Below are 18,936 nucleotides of genomic sequence, written 5' to 3' on the forward strand. Positions count from 1 at the left end.
CCACTTTCCAAATGGTTTTCCAAAAAAATCTCCCTGTAAAGCATGGCCATTTGAAGGTTTCTTGGTTTCTATTCTTTTCAATCTCTCATATTCTCTTTAAATGGGTGCTTCAACAGGTATCCATGGGTAGATGAGTTAGTCTTCCTTTATTTTATGTATTTCTTTGATTAGGTAGAATTTTGAATTCGTGCAGTTTGATCCTCTTTTCTTCATTCAATGGGAAGGAAATGTAACAACCATAGAATTGTTGCATAAATTCATTGTTATGGCATGATAACAATTTAAATATCTTTTGAATAGATATTTGAATAAGGCCAGCGAACCAATTACTTTTTGTTTAAATTGAGTGCATCATAGGTCATTAACCAATAAAATTAAACATTTCATGATCATACATCTCATTAGTGGTTGGATCTAGTACATTATTTGGATTGCTTGACCTTATTGTGTTTCTTGATTTTAGTACCTTATTTGGGACGGCTTTCCCTTAGTGTCTTTTGCAACTACAAAATTATCCTCGCAAGCTCACTAACAAAACAGATACTATGCCATTATTAATAAAATTCCAAATACAAAACAAATATGAGAATATGGAATAGTGTGATAGTATTATTAGATTTTTATCACATGAATTCTAGTCGGAGAAAGAGTGAAAAATAAAACAAGGACTACCAGACATGACCTCGACCACAACCCCAACGACCCCAAGCATCCCTACATGCTCTATAAACAACACAACCAAGTTACCAATTTTAAAATCTACAAACATGAAAAATAATCAAAGATACAAGCATTAATTTCATTGAACTTCATCTTCATCCTCATCTTCACAATATAAGGTTATGCGTACAAACTAAGAGCAGATTTATATAATATAAATACTCTTTTGAGTTAAAAAAGTATTTATTTTTTTAATATAATTTTTTTAATTATGGCTTTTTTGTTTTTTTGAGTGGATGTTTTTTCCTTTATCTCTAAATTACTTTGGTTTTTTTGTTATTAAATCATTTAATTGATTTTTAATTTTCGATAAATTGCTTTAGTTTTTGTTTTTAAATCCAATTTTAATTGTTTTTTATTTTTTGGTTGGAAAAAGACATTTTCGAACCAGCGGGAAAGGAAAACGCAGAAGAAAAAGAAATGCGGGAAAGGAAAACGCAGAAGAAAAAGAAATGCTCGAGCCGGAAAGATGAAAAAAATTTGGACCATTTCTCGAGCGGGAAAGATGAAAAAAATTTGGACCATTTCTCGAGCCGAAAGATTTAATTTGGACCATTTCCGGAAAGATGAAAAAAATTTGGACCATTTCTCGATTTGTGCGTGTCATCCTTGCGCAGGGGCCATGCTAATCTTCTCTGTATCGTTCCAATTTTATCGGATGTCTCCGAAGAGACAATACAATATATGGTGGGCTGCTATATAAATGACTTGTATATAGCTTACATTATGTATGTGGGAAGAAATTGTAACGTCCACGTCACGCCCTGCCTCCGTCCGTTGCCCAAATACCACATCACCTCAACAGCAACGGCACGCGTTGGACCTCCCCTCCTCCGATTGGATTGGATTGGATTTTCCATTTCCGCGTTATAATTTTAGTAAATGGAGTTGCACGCAAATGCACCAACGAATATCTGCGCTTGTTACCCTGTGGTTCTTCGATTTTCCAGCGAATCGCATATATATCTCTGCGCCTGCTGCTAGGGTATATATAAATACATCTCTACGCCTGCTAGGGTGTGGATGCGCTTCTTTTAATTGCCAGGTGCAGCGTTTGTAGTCCAACGGTTAGGATAATTGCCTTCCAAGCAATAGACCCGGGTTCGACTCCGGCAGATGCATCACCTCTTCGAAACTCCTTTTTCTTTCTTATCATTTTCGAATCTTAATTAATTTCTATCTCTTTTTGCCTTTCTAATTTTCGAATCTGAATTTCAAACCATTACAGATTTCATAAAACATGTAATACATTTTTGATATATAAATGTAAATTATACCATTACAGATTTCTTTGAAATTCATTTTCGAATCTTAATTAATTTCTATCTCTTTTTGCCTTTCTAATTTTCGAATCTGAATTTCAAACCATTACAGATTTCATAAAACATGTAATACATTTTTGATATATAAATGTAAATAAACAAGAGGGAAACTATACCATTACAGATTTCTTTGAAATTCGTTTTCTTTCTTATCATTTTCGAATCTTAATTTCTTCCTCTTTTTGTCTTTCTAATTTTCGAATCTGAATTTCAAACCATTACAGATTTCATGAAACATGTAATACATTTTCGACATAAATAAATAAGAGGGAAAACTACACCATTACATATTTCATAAAACATGTAATACATTTTTGACATAAATAAACAAGAGGGAAAACTAGATCACATCAATAGAGAACAGCTACGAAACACTTCCTTTCCATCTGAAAAATTTCCCAAGATTGCCTAGCTATATTTTCCATATCTAGGAAGAAAGGGAGGCCACAATACAAGCTTATAGCAAAGTGATGGATTCCCTAGTTTCGTGTTCCAATCCATTCATCCCATGGTTTCCCCCTGGCTTTCTCGCTATCACCTCTACTCTCTTGGCCATCCAATCCATTCATCCCATGGTTTCCCCCTGGCTCTCCCGCTATCACCTCTACTCTCTTGGCCATCCAATCCATTCATCCCATGGTTTCCCCCTGGCTTTCCCGCTATCACCTCTACTCTCTTGGCCAACGAAATTTTCCTAACCCTTACTCCTTTCGCATAAACTTCATGTGGCCATTGTGCTTACCCTTCTCTTCATGTGGCTTTCCGCCCTTTAGAACAAGGTATTCGACTTGGAATTCATTTTATTTTGCATATTTCTTATCAAACCACCTCTCTAATATTGGTGAACAATGAATTTCTTCTTTGATTTCTCTCTCCCTTCTTCTATTTTGAGTAGGGATCAATTATTCTTTGGTTTATTAAGAAATTATGCCCACGTAAGGTTTGAGATAGTTGGAGAGATGGAAATAATATCTTTTGAGTGAGGAAGGCTTCCTTTCCATTGGCCAAAAAATAAGGACGCAAATTGAATTCTTGTTGGTGGATTTAGCTACACCATTACCCTAAGGACAATAGTTCGTTGAACACCATAAGATGATCCCCTTATCTAAATCCAACCCAATCAACTTTACAGAACAACAATATATAGCATTATCAAAGACAAGATTGGTTGGGATGTTGATCCTAGCAATCAACTATTTCTCTAGAGAATGAATCACAACCTCTTCATTTTCCTTATTTAGTTGCACACCCTCAGTCTATTGTGTGAAGTAGTCCATTGCAGTCATGATATATATGGTGTCCAAAGGAATGTGAACAGATCTCATCGACAACATCTATAACCCATTGTTCAAAGTGTTCTTCAATAGTTATAAAATGAAATGGGTCTAAGTCTAGTTTTTTCTCCCTACTAGAAATTTTTTTATATGTTTTTCACTTTCAAACATAATCATGGACTTATTTGAACATCGTTGGCCAATAATATCTAGATCTCAATACTTAATGGGTTATTGTTTCACCAAAAAATTGTCCTCCACTGGGTCCATAACATAATTCTGCGAGGACTTTATTTTCATCTTGCTTCTCAAGAAAACTAAGATATACAACATCATAGTTTTTGTTGAATAAGAGTTCATTTATGAGTTAGTATAACTAAGAAGAACATAGCAAGTTCACCATCCTAGAAAGAAGGCATTGCAACTAGATTAATATTTTCAAACAAGCATTACAAAGAGATACATAAACCAAATAAGAAGATGGCTATGAACTAGATAATAATTGCCTAGTCCTTCATAAGATTAATCATGCAACCACGATCAAGGTTGTAGCAATGGTAGGTCTCTCAATATTTTCCCTAGTTAAGAATTATTGAGCTAACATCCAATAATATTTAAGGCAATAAAATCGCAAAATGTCATGACGCCTCACCACTTATGTTTTACTCAAACACCCTGAAAACAATATGGTAATAGTGGTGAATATGTATATAACTCAACTTCAAGTGGCATTTAAAGTATTCAAAGTCATAAATGTAATAAGACATATGGGCTAAGGAAGAAAAATTTAATGTTTAGGACATGTGGGATAAGGAAGAACCATTTAGGGTATAGGCCATCATAAGCCTACAAAACATGTCAAGGGCATACACATTTATAGTGAAGGTGTGCATTTGTCATTGAGAAGGTGTTGGTATTCCTCCTTACTATGCAAACATGCAATATCATGGACTCGATGTGCATTTTCAACTTGAGGCATGCATTTTCCTAAATACCTCGTTTTCATGTAATTTCATGAGCTCAACATCCTATTACCACATAAATCATCTTTTTATTCTTCCTAGGGCATGCATTTTTCATCATGCCCTACTTTCATGCATATATATATATATATATATATATTAATTATTTCCTTCTATGCATTTTTTTACATTTACAAGGTAGTTTGTTATAATGCATGCCATACCAACATCATTGTCTCATATTGGATTACCATTCATTTTCAATCTCCTTCTCATGAAGACTATTCATATGGCTAAGGAAGCATCAATTAGGGTGTATATCGTTACAAGTTTGCACATTATGTCAAGGCATACATTTTATAGTGCATGAATGTATTTATGTTTAGCAAGGCTTACATACTCTTCCTTAGGATTTTAAAATTTCTTATGGTGCCCTGCTAGATAGTGTCGAAACATTCATCAATACAAATTCAAATTTGATTGTATCCTTGAGGATAACCAATAACGTGGTCAAAACCAGGCCTATGTTTCTCATAGCCATTTGTAGTTTATGTAGTGTTCCACCACTATGTTGACAATTGATATATTAGATTGAGTAATGAAAAGAGACCAACCAATTTCCATTGGGATCACAATGGATTTCAATGTTTCTAACTAAGTGTACTTATGGACTATAGAGAAAATAGAGTAGTTACAATATATGTCAACCAATTTCATGAAAAAGAACAAAAGTGACATTCTTTGAAAATGAACTAACAAAGCAAAGAAATGATTAAAGAAAATAAAGAAATGAGAAATTCAAATCAAGTAAATAAAACAAGTGAAATTCATATACAAAACTAAAAACAGAAGAAAATTTAATCTATTTGTGTACACAATAACTACCTAAAGGAAAACTAAGTGAAGTATCTCTTCATAATTTGGCCATTGATGGGAAGTGGGTCTACTTTTCCTTCTAGGTTTTGCATTCTATATGTGTCAAGGCCAAGATATTCAACTAGCTGAAAGTAAGGAACACAACATCACTCTGGGAAAGTGCCATAATATCAAGTTATCCATGGGGGAATATGTATTGAATAGTCCAATGCTCTCCATTCCAAAGGGTGGTTTTGATGTTGTACTAGGAGTATAATGCTTACAATCTCTGGGGATGATAGCTTTTAATTTTCAAGAAATTTTCTTGAATTTTTTTTGGGAAGGAAAGGAACTTGAATTAAGGGGTGTCGCAGGGAAACCAAGAAAGATAATAAACTCTAATGGCATGAAAATTCTTCTAAAGAAATAACAACGAGGAGTAATTGCATAATTATGCTCACTAGAGGTTTAAACATCAAAATAATCTGTTTCTCCAGATCTCAAAAAAGTCGCGGGCAATCATTACAAGGTATTTGAGACTCCCAAAGGCCTCCCACTTATTCGTGACCATGATCATGCTATTCATTTGATTCCAAGAAGCGTTCCTCCAAACATCAGGCCTTACAGATATCCCTATGCCCAAAGGAGCGAAATTGAACGTATGGTTGCAGAAATGTTAGAGGTTGGTAAAATTCAACCAAGTCAAAGTGCTTTCTCTACTCCAGTAGTATTGGTGCATGAGAAGGATAGATCAAGGCACATGTGTCCAAATTATAGGGAGATCAACAATCTCACTATTAAAGATAAATTTCTCATTTTTATCATTGATGAATTATTAGATGAATTACATGGAGAAATTTACTTCACCAACTTGGATCTTCATTCAGGATATCATCAAATTAGAATGAAGACTGAATACATTTCAAAAACGGCATTTAGAACTCATGAGGATCACTATGAACTTTTGGCCATGACCTTTGGCCTTACTAATGCACCTTCTACATTTCAAGGTTTAATGAATTCCATTTTAAAACCCTTCCTTATAAAATTTGTGTTAGTATTTTTTGATGATGTACTAATCTAAAACAAGTCTTGGAAGGATCATGTTCAACATGTTGACCTGGTGCTCAAACTATTGGAGGAGAAACAATTGTATGTAAATACCTCCAAATGTTTCTTTGGAGTACAGAAAGTGGAATATGTGGGTCATATTATATCTTATGAGGGTGTTAATGTAGACCCTAACAAAATTAAAGCCATTAAGGAATGGAAAATCCCTACAACCATAAAGCATCTTCTAGGATTTCTCGGGTTGACAGGGTATTATTGCAATTTTGTTAAGAACTATGGGAGAATAGAAGCACCTTTAACCAAATTACTCAAGAAAGATGCATTTTGTTGGACTCCAAAAGCAATTAAGGCCTTTAAACAAAGAGGAAATGTACCAAGCACCGGTCTTAGCTACGTCAAACTTCACAAAAACCTCTATTGTGGAATGTGATGCCTCAGGAAATGGAATTGGTGTTGTTTTAATGCAAGAAGGAAGACGCATTGCCTTTGAAAGTCATCCAATCAAAGGAAAGTATTTACACAAGCCTATATATGAGAAGGAAATGTTGGCAATACTACATGTGCTAAAGAAATTGTGACCTTACCTACTGGGAAGACACTTTAAGATAAAAACGAATCATGATAGTCTTAAATACTTTTTGGAACAAAGATTATCTTCAAAAGAGCAACAAAAATGGGTCACAAAGATGTTGGGTTATGAATTTGAAATCATCTACAAAAAGGGAAGCAAAATGTTGTTGCAGATGCACTCTCAAGAAAGGATGAGGACGTGGAAGCATTGCTTTGTGCATTTCTATTATCCAACTAGATTGGAGAACTGAAGCAAGGGATGAATGGAATAATGGTGAAGAAGTGTGGATTTTCATTCAAAAGTTGGAGCAAGATCCTAGTACATCTGATACATTTAGCTGGAAAAGTGATTCATCATGGTACAAATATCGCTTATATCTTTGTAAGAATTCCTAACTCAAACAAAAGATTATTTGGAATTTCACACCTCTCCCTTAGTAGGGCACTCATGATTTTTAAAAACTTACCACAGGGTCAAGAAGGAAGTTTTTTTGGAGGGCCTTAAATCTGATATTCAAAAGTTTGTGGCGGAATGTTTGGTTTACCAACAAAATAAAGTAGAGACAATTAAGACCTCGGGTCTGTTACAATGTTTAGCCATTCCAATTCAAGGTTAGGAGGAGATTTCAATGGATTTTATCACAGGTTTACCCAAGTCCGAAGGAAAGAGTGTCATCATGGTGGTAGTGGATAAACTTACCAAGTATGCACAGTTTTGTTCACTATCTCATCCATTTAAATCTAGTACAGTTGCTACTGCATTTATGGAAACAATTCAAAATCTACATGGAAACCCAAATATTGTTGTAAGCGACAAAGATCCCATTTTCACTTGAAATTTTTGGACGGAACTATTTTCTTGTTTGGGTACTCAATTATCTCATAGCTCATCTTATCATCCTCAATCTGATGGGAAATCCAATATAGTGAACAAATGTTTGGAAGGATATCTTCATTGATTTGTATCTGATAAACAAACACAATGGGTCAAGTGGTGACCTATGGATGAATGATGGTATAACACTTCCTTCCATACTACAAAAAAAATGACCCCATTTATGGCACTTTATGGATATCATCCACTGTCCATCACATAATCTTTAAGAGAAAAATCTAAGGCACAACCATTAGGAAGATCACATCAAGCATCAACAACAAGTTCTCCAACTCTTAAAGGATAACCTCACTTTGGTGCAAAATCAAATGAAACAACAGGAAGATCAACATCACAGTGAATGAAGTTTTGATGTAGGCAACTGGGTATTTTTATGGCTACAACCATACAAACAAATGCCCCTCAAGCAAGCTAAGAAGGATAATAAATTATCACCAAAGTATTATGGTCCTTACAAGGTGTTGCAAAAAGTTGGTACTATGGCATACAAATTGGAGTTTCCTGCATCTTCCAGAGTGCACCCAGTTTTCCATGTTTCATGCTTAAAGAAGGTTATAAGTGACAAGATCCTAGTTCAAACAATATTTCCAGAACACGATGAGGAAGGAAAAATCATATTAGATGCTAAAACAATCACAAAAAGAAGAACATGACAACTACAAAACCGATCAATTTCTGATATTATCTCATCAAGTAGAAGAACTTACTTGCTAAATATTCCACATGGGAGGATGAAAATTTTATATAGAAGCATCCAAAAGTACTCAAGCATTGAGGACAACACTTTTTTAAAGGAGAGGGGCATGTTAGGTCTCTATACTACTAGTGTAGCCCCTTATTTTTATTGTTAGTGTAGCCCCTTGATTATTATTTTTGTGTCCATGTAGTCCCCATAGCATTATTATTATGCCCATAGAAGCCCACTATTGTTATTTTTGTTCCCTTAAATTATTATTGTTATGTAGGTTCTGATTATATTGTGATCCCTTAGAATCCTATGTATAGAAAGTAGGTCTTTTCATTTGTATCATCCAAGAATTGTTCATTTATGTAATGTAAAGGAGGTTTCCCCCTCGAAGAGGATATTTTTTAAGTCGTTGATCTATCTTTTTGTGAGTTGGTTGCATAACAAGCTCTAGGCTTGTGAGGCTTCTTGGTTGTTTTCTCCTCTAGTTGTAGTTGTTTAATGACTTCTTCCAACTGTTGTTTCTTTTCAGGATCATCCAATTGAATTTATTTGAGCACTTTTTCCACTGATATGATTTGGTTTTGGATGGGGTGGTCTTAGGACTATTGGACTCTTTGCAGACAGACTTATGAAAAGATCTAGGAAAGGGTACTGACAGGTCGACTTTAAAGGGTTGAAGATATAGAGTAGCATGAACTTCTTCTTTGACTTCGACATCCTTCAAGGGAGTGATGATGTCATGGGATGGTTTAAAAACTAGTAGTGGAATGGTGAAGTTGGTGTTGGACAACCAATGTAGTTCATCAAATATCTCATCAATAATTGGCTAGGAGGGGAGTTCCTGAGTGTTGATATAAGTAGAATTGTTGTACTAGACTTTAGTATTATCTAGGCATAAATGGACATGGGAGCAAGGGGGAAGGGATCGACGGACATGATGAGGTACTCTCCATTTATTATAAATGTTCTTAATATTTAATAATTAGTTCTTAAATATCTCATTACGACCTAGAGATTGGGGTTTCCCCAACCAACTACTGGAAAAAAAAAAAAAAATTGAAATTGTGTATAAGGGATGTATCTCTTCTAGTGAAATGTTCTTCCCCAACTAGCGGGTTAGAATTCATAGCTATCTGTATTTAAAAATAAGGAAAACAAATAGCCTTACCAAAATTTTAACAACCTTGGCAATTGGTTTCGATAAAATCAACTACATGGTCTTCCCAGTTGTATTCATGACCATAATTTTTTATCTCACCGATGGCTTCAAGCATTGTAATCTTAACGTTCGAGACTCGACTGGATCTAGTAATGAAAAAGGAAACAATGATGCATACCCATATGAACAAGGGCTCTTGAACTGGACTAATTACTAGACCTCGTGAATTCTTGCCAGAAGCACCTCCAATGAGCTTTGTGAGCCATTCATTCACATCAGTTGTGGTCGATACCTTGGTTCCTTTATACAATAAACTGGTTATCAAATGAATGGTGGTACCAGAAATGGAATGAGGTTGATCCAACCAAATATTTCCGTTATGATACCAATTAACTAGGTATATGGCGACCTCCTCTTTCATCCCATAGAGGTCTGCAACTAAGGGGGCACCAAGAATGTCTCGAATTTTGGATTTTTCTAAAAGATCAATCTATGCATTCCATAAGTCTCCTGTATTGGCCCATTTAATATAATATTCAAAATGTTTTTCCCATGTCGTTTATCAACCTTTGCCTGCCAGATATTATGCATCCAAATTTCTGTTGGCATTATGTTCTCTGGTATGGCTATATGTTACAGATGTTGTACTTGATGGCAACTCCCATGACAAGGCTCTCAATTTATTGAAAAATAAGAAGGACGCAGGAAATCAGTTCAGAAGGTGCGTACCCGCAGGTACACCTTGCAGGGACCGCGTCCAGAGTCGCAGACCAGCCATTCAGGAGGTGCGTCCACCCAGTGCACACATTTCAAGGCAGAGAAAAGCTCACGTGGGGGTTTCTTGTGTTTTACTCTTGGTATCTAGCCGACGGTATTGTGTTATTATGGTGTCGGCTCGTGGTATTGTTCCATGATTTGAGGAGGAGCTTGCCTATATAAAGCAAAGGAGATCATTTGGTTTGAGTATGTCTTTGGTTGAATATCTTATGAGGCTGGATCTGGTCTAGATCTAAAAAGGCGAATCTTCTGAAAGACTGAGATCTCTTTGGCGCATGATCAGATCTGTAGATCTGACTGTTTGGGTTACGATTAAAAGTCTTGAAATCATTCATACCCGAAGGTACGCAGGTACAGTGAAAGGCAAGTGCGCCGGGACGCAGTGCAGAAGGAAGAGACCTGCGTGGGGACGCAGGGAAGAGAAAGATTCAGGTGCGTCCGGAACGCAGTACAGTAACAGGCCCACTGCGTGGGGACGCAGAGCATAATAAGGATCAGATGCGTCTCTGAGCAAAAAGACGCGGCGCGATAGCATTTCTGGGTGTGTCCCTGCAGCAAAAAGACGCGGCGCGATAGTGTTTTGGGGTGCGTCCCTGCAGCAACAGGACGCAGAGCAGTTGAAGGAACAGTGCGTGGGCACGCAGCGCAGCAGAAGGATCTCTGCGTGTGGACGCAGAAAAGCAGAAGGTGAACTGCATCTCGACGCAGGCCACAGAAGGGAAAATTGCGTCTCTATCTTAAGATGTTCTGTTGATTGAATTTCTCTGTTGATAAGGTGTTCTGGGTTAGTTCTGTTATTGCTAATTGTAGTGGACTGTAACTGTTATGTACTTGATGATCATTTGATGCCTTATGAAAAGAAGTAGGGGGTCGTAGCTCCCTTCCAGGAGTAGTCTGGAAAACGAGAGAGAGAGAGAGTTGTAGCTCTCTGCAGGTTGCAGCCTGCGTACTGGTAAAGGACTGCACCAGTACAAAATCATTGTAAAAGGAGTTTCTAATTTGAAAGAAGATAGAGACATATTGCAGCAGGTGGTTTTCACCCACATTGGGTTTCCACCTTACATCTTGTGTTCTTTGGTGTGACTATCTGTTTTCTTTGTTCATGCTCATTATTTTATGGTACTGACATGCAAAAATAATTCAAAGATCAAATAAGGAAGATTTATTAATTGCTAAGATAATACTGATTCACCCCCCCTCTCAGTATTATTTCCAACAATTGGTATCAGAGCAGGTCCTTCAGAGAAGCTTGATCGCTTGAAGGTAGATCGTTCATCATGAGCAACTACGAGAGAGAAGCATCAATCAGGCCACCGGTTTTTGATGGGACAAACTTCAATTATTGGAAGGTAAGAGTTACTGCATATCTTCAATCTCTTGGTACAGAAGTTTGGGACATTGTAGAAACAGGCTACGCTTTTCCTTCAGCTACTCCTACAGAATCAGCTGAGAAAAAGAAGTATGAAACAAATGCAAAAGCAGTCAGTACTCTGTTAGGATGTATATCCCAAACGGAATTCATGAAGGTAATGCACTACAAATCCGCAAAAGAGATATGGGACAAAATTATCACAAGCTATGAAGGAGATGAACAGGTAAAGCGTGCTAAACTTCAAACTCTCAGGATTCAGTATGAGACTCTCAAGATGTATAATGATGAAAGTGTGGCTAACTATTTTCTTCGGGTAGATGAGATTGTTAATTGTATGAAAAATTTTGGTGAAGAAATAAGAGAGGCTATAGTGGTTGAAAAGGTTCTAAGATCATTGTCCCCCAAGTTTGAATCTAAAGTATCTGCTATAGAAGAAAAGGAAAATCTACGAATTCTCACTATGTCTCAGCTACATGGAATTCTAACTGCTTATGAAATGAGAAAGGGAGGTCCATCAGACAGAAGAGAAGCTGCTTTCAAGGCATCAGGTAAAGAAGATTATTATGGAGCAAGCCACGTCCCAGAAGAAGAGGAAGAAGAATCAAATTTTGTCAGAAATCTTCAAAGAGGTTCTGGAAGGTTCAGAGGTAAGTTACCTTTTAAATGTTTTGCTTGTGGAAGAGTAGGTCATTATGCTGCAAAATGTCCTTATAAGGATAAAGGAAAGGAACCTGCTAGATGGAACAAGAAACAAAGTGCAAATAAGAAAAGCTACTACACCCATGAAGATAGTGATGGTCTATCGAACAGTGATGAAGATGAACGAGGTAATGAATATAAGTTGTTAATGGCATTTGAAGATGATGATTATATGGATGCTATAGATGTGGATAACCTTTATGATGAAATTACTAGACTCAAGAGATGTATAGAAGAAAAGAATGTGATCATTGATACTCTACAATTTCAAATTGATGAAAAGGAAAAACATCTTGAAAAACTAGAAGGAGAAATTGTTGGTCTTAGAAAAGAGATTGAGAAAACAAAAGCTATTAATCTTAAGTTTGTCAAAGGATCTGAAACTTTGGATAAGATTATCAATGTGCAGCGGTCTCCTCTAAACAAGACAGGTCTGGGCTACAATGGAGAAACCTCTCAAGCATCCACCTCAAAGAGTTATCTTGATGCAGCAAGAAGAAATGAGCAAAGGAACAATGAAGATCATCAGGTAAAGCAGGGACGAATTACAAACAGAAACTATCAGGGGCAATCCATCTTTAGGGTGAACAAAAGCTACAACCAGCCACAGGTAAAATCTTCTCAATTTGGTTCAAGAATAGATGAAAATAGAAATTACAATCAGTTGGCTGGTAGATTCGATAACCGCAGAAGTTTCTTCAATGGACAATGCTTTTCTTGTCATAACTTTGGTCACAAAGCAGCTCAATGTGTTGCATATAAAACAATCATGACTAGGGAAGCTCAAAAGCAAAGAAGTATGACAGGGATTACAAAAAGGACCTATAACAACTTTTCGGTTCTTGAAAATGAAGTCGAATGTTCTATTTGCAATAACTTTGGTCATGAAGAATCTGAATGCAGGAGCAGGTTTCAGTAGAAAAAGGAACAAGCCTCAAGCACCAAAACATGGAGAATAAAGGAACCTCAAACAGAAAGATGTGGGATAGCATTTTATGCAGAGGGACAAGAAAATCTATGGTACATTGACAGTGGATGTTCGAAGCATATGACAGGTGATAAAGAAAAACTTGAATCTTATTCTGCTCTAGAAAAGGGAAAGAAAGTCTCTTTTGGAAATGATACTCCTGCAACTATAAAAGGAAAGGGCATTGCTCAGTTAAAAGAAAAGGTCAAGGCTGGAAATGTTTTGTATGTTGATGGATTAAAGCATAATCTTCTAAGTGTCAGCCAGATGTGTGATCAAAGAACCGAGGTTATATTCAGATCAAATGGATGTCTTGTTCGTGATTTTGATACAGGTAAAACAGTGATCAAAGGCAAAAGAACTCCAAATAATCTGTACATATTTGAAGAAGGACAACAACAATGCTATCTGAGCAAGGATGATGAGCACTGGTTATGGCATCGGAGGTTGGGGCATCTAAGCTTTTCAAAAATAAGGAAAGCATGCAAATATCAGGCAGTTCGCGATCTTCCAGATATCAAAATTCCTGACAACACCATATGCAAATCATGTTAGTTTGGAAAACAAACCAGAACTAACTTTCCAGAGAAGGAAGGATCAGCTAGCATGCCTCTTGAGCTAGTACATACAGATACATGTGGTCCCTTCAGGAAAAGAACACCTCGAGGAGAAGAATACTTGATATTATTCATTGACGATTTCTCCAGGTTTGTCTGGTTAGGACTTATGAAGCACAAAGATGAAGCATTCGAAAAATTCAAATCCTTCAAAGCCTTGGTGGAAAATGAATCAGGTCACAAAATTAAGTGCCTCAGATCCGACAGAGGTGGGGAATTTACGTCAAATGAATTTTTCGATTTCTGTGAAGAACATGGGATAAGAAGAGAATTCTCTACAGCAAGAACTCCCCAGCAAAATGGAGTTGTGGAAAGAATGAACAGAACAATCCAACAAATGGCTCGTGCTATGCTTGATGAATCAGGAACTCCCGCTACTTTCTGGGGTGTGAAGCTGCACATGCTGCGGTTGTTATTCTCAACAAAACGAATGTCCGGGTGAACAACACTCAAACTCCTCATGAGCTTTGGAATGGTAGGACTCCTTCGGTAAAGCACTTCAAAATCTTTGGGAGCAAATGCTATATCAAGAATACTGATGAACAGCTTGGCAAACTTGAACCTAGAGCAGATGAAGGCATTCTTCTTGGTTATTCTCCATATAGCAAAGCATACAAATGCTACAATAAAAGACTTGGCAGAATTGCTGACAGCATTGATGTAGTGGTTGATGAGAAGGGATACATTCCTAGGCAAGTACATCGTGAAGACATCGAAGAAGATGAAGGCTACCCTCAAAGACAGAATGATGAAGAAGAAGAATCTCAAGAAGAACCTCAAGAAGAACCAGAGGAGCAAACAAGAATAGAAGAAAAGACTCCATCCAGATATGTTCAGAAGAACCATCCAGAATCTCAGATTATGGGACAGAAAGAAGCAGGTGTACAAACTCGAAGAACAATTGCAGAAGCTTCAAGCTATTTAGCATTACTCTCCTCAACTGAACCACAAAATGTGAAAGAGGCATGCAAAGATGAATGTTGGGTGAAAGCAATGGATGAAGAACTTGAGCAGATCGAAAAGAACAACACTTGGGAGCTGGTTCCTAGACCAAAAGATAAGAATGTTATCGGGACAAAATGGGTCTTCAAAAACAAATTGAATGAAAATGGAGAAGTAATTAGAAATACAGCCAGACTTGTTTGTAAAGGGTATGCGCAGCAAGAAGGAATAGACTTTGAAGAAACCTTTGCTCCTGTTGCAAGACTTGAGGCCATCCGAATGTTTCTTGCTCTCTCAAGTTTTCAAAACTTCAAAGTATTTCAAATGGACGTGAAATCAGCCTTTCTGAATGGAGACTTGGAAGAAGAAGTATACATTGAACAGCCAGATGGGTTCATTCTTGGAAATGATCCAAACCTTGTATGCAGATTGAAAAAGGCCCTCTATGGTCTCAAACAAGCTCCAAGGGGTTGGTACTACCGCTTGGACAAATATATTCATCAACAAGGTTTTTCAAAAGGTTCAGCAGATAGCAATCTTTATATAAAAGTTGAAAATGACAAATTGCTAATACTTGTTGTGTATGTAGATGACATTATTTTTGGCAGCAATGAAGAAGCTATGAGTCAAAGCTTTGCCTCGGTCATGCAGAAAGAATTTGAAATGTCCTTGCTAGGAGAACTGACATATTTCCTTGGTTTGCAAATCCAACAAAAGGAAGGAGGAATCTTTTTATCTCAAACCAAGTATCTCAAACAGATTTTGAAGAAATATGGCATGGAAGATGCAAAACCAGTATGTACACCCATGGTCACAGGATGTAGTCTCAGTACAAATGATGAATCTGCAGCAGTACATCAACCAACTACAGATCTATGATTGGAAGTTTACTTTATTTGACAGGTACCCGACCGGACATCATGCATGCAGTTGGAATAGTTGGAAGATTTCAGGCAAATCCGAAGGAGACTCATCTTCAGGCAGTGAAGAGAATTTTCAAATATCTTCAAGGGACTCAAAATTATGGCTTATGGTATCCTAGAGATACAGATCTTACTCTTCATGCTTATACAGATGCAGATTGGGCCGGAAGTGTGGATGACAGGAAAAGCACAAGTGGTGGTGCGTTCTTTATGGGTTCTAGACTGGTATCTTGGTTCAGCAAGAAACAGAGTTCAATTGCCTTGTCTACAGCTGAAGCGGAATATGTTGCTGCTGCATCTTGTTGCACCCAACTCCTTTGGATGATGCAGACTTTGCAGGATTTTCAAATCACTTGTACACCACCTATCCCCATCTTATGTGATAACACAAGTGCAATCAGCATCTCAAAGAATCCAGTTATGCATTCAAAAACCAAGCACATACCAATCAAGTATCATTTTCTCCGGGAACAAGTGCTTGAACAGAAGGTCAAGTTGGAGTATGTTCCTTCTAAGGAACAAGTTGCTGATATTCTCACCAAACCATTGCCCAGGGACACTTTTGAATACCTCAGGCAAAAGCTGGGGGTTGTTGATGCATCATCTTATTGTTGAATCTTTTCTGATTGATGGTACAGGTTCAGGGGGAGCATATAATGCATTGTTGGCATTATGGAGGATGGTCAGAAGGAGATCTTGGAAATAGATGCAATATGTCTCTATCTCTTTCATGGTGGATTATGGTTCTTTGTTACAGATCTGGTCTTTTTCAGGGGGAGCATGATCTTAGGGGGAGCATACCCCTTTGCCCTTGATGTCAAAGGGGGAGAATGAAGCTGAAGATTGTAAGGTTGCCATCAAGTCCAAAGGGGGAGATTGTTGGCATTATGTTCTCTGGTATGGCTATATGTTACAGATGTTGTACTTGATGGCAACTCCCATGACAAGGCTCTCAATTTATTGAAAAATAAGAAGGACGCAGGAAATCAGTTCAGAAGGTGCGTACCCGCAGGTACACCTTGCAGGGACCGCGTCCAGAGTCGCAGACCAGCCATTCAGGAGGTGCGTCCACCCAGTGCACACATTTCAAGGCAGAGAAAAGCTCACGTGGGGGTTTCTTGTGTTTTACTCTTGGTATCTAGCCGACGGTATTGTGTTATTATGGTGTCGGCTCATGGTATTGTTCCATGATTTGAGGAGGAGCTTGCCTATATAAAGCAAAGGAGATCATTTGGTTTGAGTATGTCTTTGGTTGAATATCTTATGAGGCTGGATCTGGTCTAGATCTAAAAAGGCGAATCTTCTGAAAGACTGAGATCTCTTTGGCGCATGATCAGATCTGTAGATCTGACTGTTTGGGTTACGCTTAAAAGTCTTGAAATCATTCATACCCGAAGGTACGCAGGTACAGTGAAAGGCAAGTGTGCCGGGACGCAGTGCAGAAGGAAGAGACCTGCGTGGGGACGCAGGGAAGAGCAAGATTCAGGTGCGTCCGGAACGCAGTACAGTAACAGGCCCACTGCGTGGGGACGCAGAGCATAATAAGGATCAGATGCGTCTCTGAGCAAAAAGACGCGGCGCGATAGCATTTCTGGGTGTGTCCCTGCAGAAAAAAGACGCGGCGCGATAGTGTTTTGGGGTGCGTCCCTGCAGCAACAGGACGCAGAGCAGTTGAAGGAACAGTGCGTGGGCACGCAGCGCAGCAGAAGGATCTCTGCGTGTGGACGCAGGAAAGCAGAAGGTGAACTGCGTCTCGACGCAGGCCACAGAAGGGAAAATTGCGTCTCTATCTTAAGATGTTCTGTTGATTGAATTTCTCTGTTGATAAGGTGTTCTGGGTTAGTTCTGTTATTGCTAATTGTAGTGGACTGTAACTGTTATGTACTTGATGATCATTTGATGCTTTATGAAAAGAAGTAGGGGGTCGTAGCTCCCTTCCAGGAGTAGACTGGAAAACGAGAGAGAGAGAGAGTTGTAGCTCTCTGCAGGTTGCAGCCTGCGTACTGGTAAAGGACTGCACCAGTACAAAATCATTGTAAAAGGAGTTTCTAATTTGAAAGAAGATAGAGACATATTGCAGCAGGTGGTTTTCACCCACATTGGGTTTCCACCTTACATCTTGTGTTCTTTGGTGTGACTATCTGTTTTCTTTGTTCATGCTCATTATTTTATGGTACTGACATGCAAAAAATAATTCAAAGATCAAATAAGGAAGATTTATTAATTGCTAAGATAATACTGATTCACCCCCCCCTCTCAGTATTATTTCCAACAATTTCCAACTTTATTTTTCCGGCGAGGTAGAATCTTTCTTTCATTCGAGGCTCGATTGTAATCTATTCTTCATTAGACTAAGCCTTTCACTTTTCCATTGAGAAATATTCTTGGAATTATTCTTTTCAAAGGAAATAAACAATTTTAGAGTTAGAAATAACAAGGCTCGATATATTAGGAATATCATTCAAGTCATAAGGGGTATCAATTGGAATTTCAAGCAAGATTTTAAATAAACTAGGATGCTCTTTGATTTTTATAGAAGTGGATTTAATTATGCCATCATTATTGCTCAATTGATGCCCTCCAAAATTTCTCTTCAATTTATGATTGACTCCTTGATCATCACCATACTCTTGCATGCCTTCTACTCAACGCCTTTCCCATGTAGTGGGTAGTAATTGTGAAATATTTTGAAATGACCTTTGTTGATCGTATGATGGTAATGGCATGTGCAGAACCTGTAACGTGTCAAAAAGGTATGGTCATACTTGATTACTCTGGATGATTTGTCCTTGTTTTTTTCTTTTATGATGTATTCTATCAGGATCATATGTTGAGTTGTTATACATGAGTGATTTTCTAGAACTACTTGTGGATGAATAATCGATGCTTCTTTCATGGTTCACTAAACTGTGAAATCATACTCGGTGTGCTTGTTTTGTGGAATGCTTCTTCCATGAACCAATTTGGTTTCTTCCCTTATATTCTATCTATCATTCCTCTTCATATTGTTGTCATTCCGAACTGTTTATATGTTGTGCGATAGGCCTATAGAATGGTTGGAACTTTATCATCCCAATAATCTCTGTCAACATTACAAATTTTAAATTAAACCTTTGTTTAATG

The 18,936-nt window shown here is 37.6% G+C and overlaps 1 non-coding gene across 1 annotated transcript; it reads right to left on the minus strand.

The window, feature by feature from the left end:
- Positions 1-1,291: 1,291 nt before the first annotated feature.
- Positions 1,292-1,394, minus strand: LOC149141546 (U6 spliceosomal RNA). The gene has a single exon (XR_016265385.1). It is a non-coding gene; the product is annotated as a U6 spliceosomal RNA (small nuclear RNA).
- Positions 1,395-18,936: the final 17,542 nt, after the last annotated feature.

This window comes from Pinus tabuliformis, chromosome X (assembly GCF_031772625.1).
Source record: "Pinus tabuliformis cultivar Carrire ecotype Pingquan chromosome X, CPIR1, whole genome shotgun sequence".
In the NCBI taxonomy this organism is placed as follows: domain Eukaryota; kingdom Viridiplantae; phylum Streptophyta; class Pinopsida; order Pinales; family Pinaceae; genus Pinus; species Pinus tabuliformis.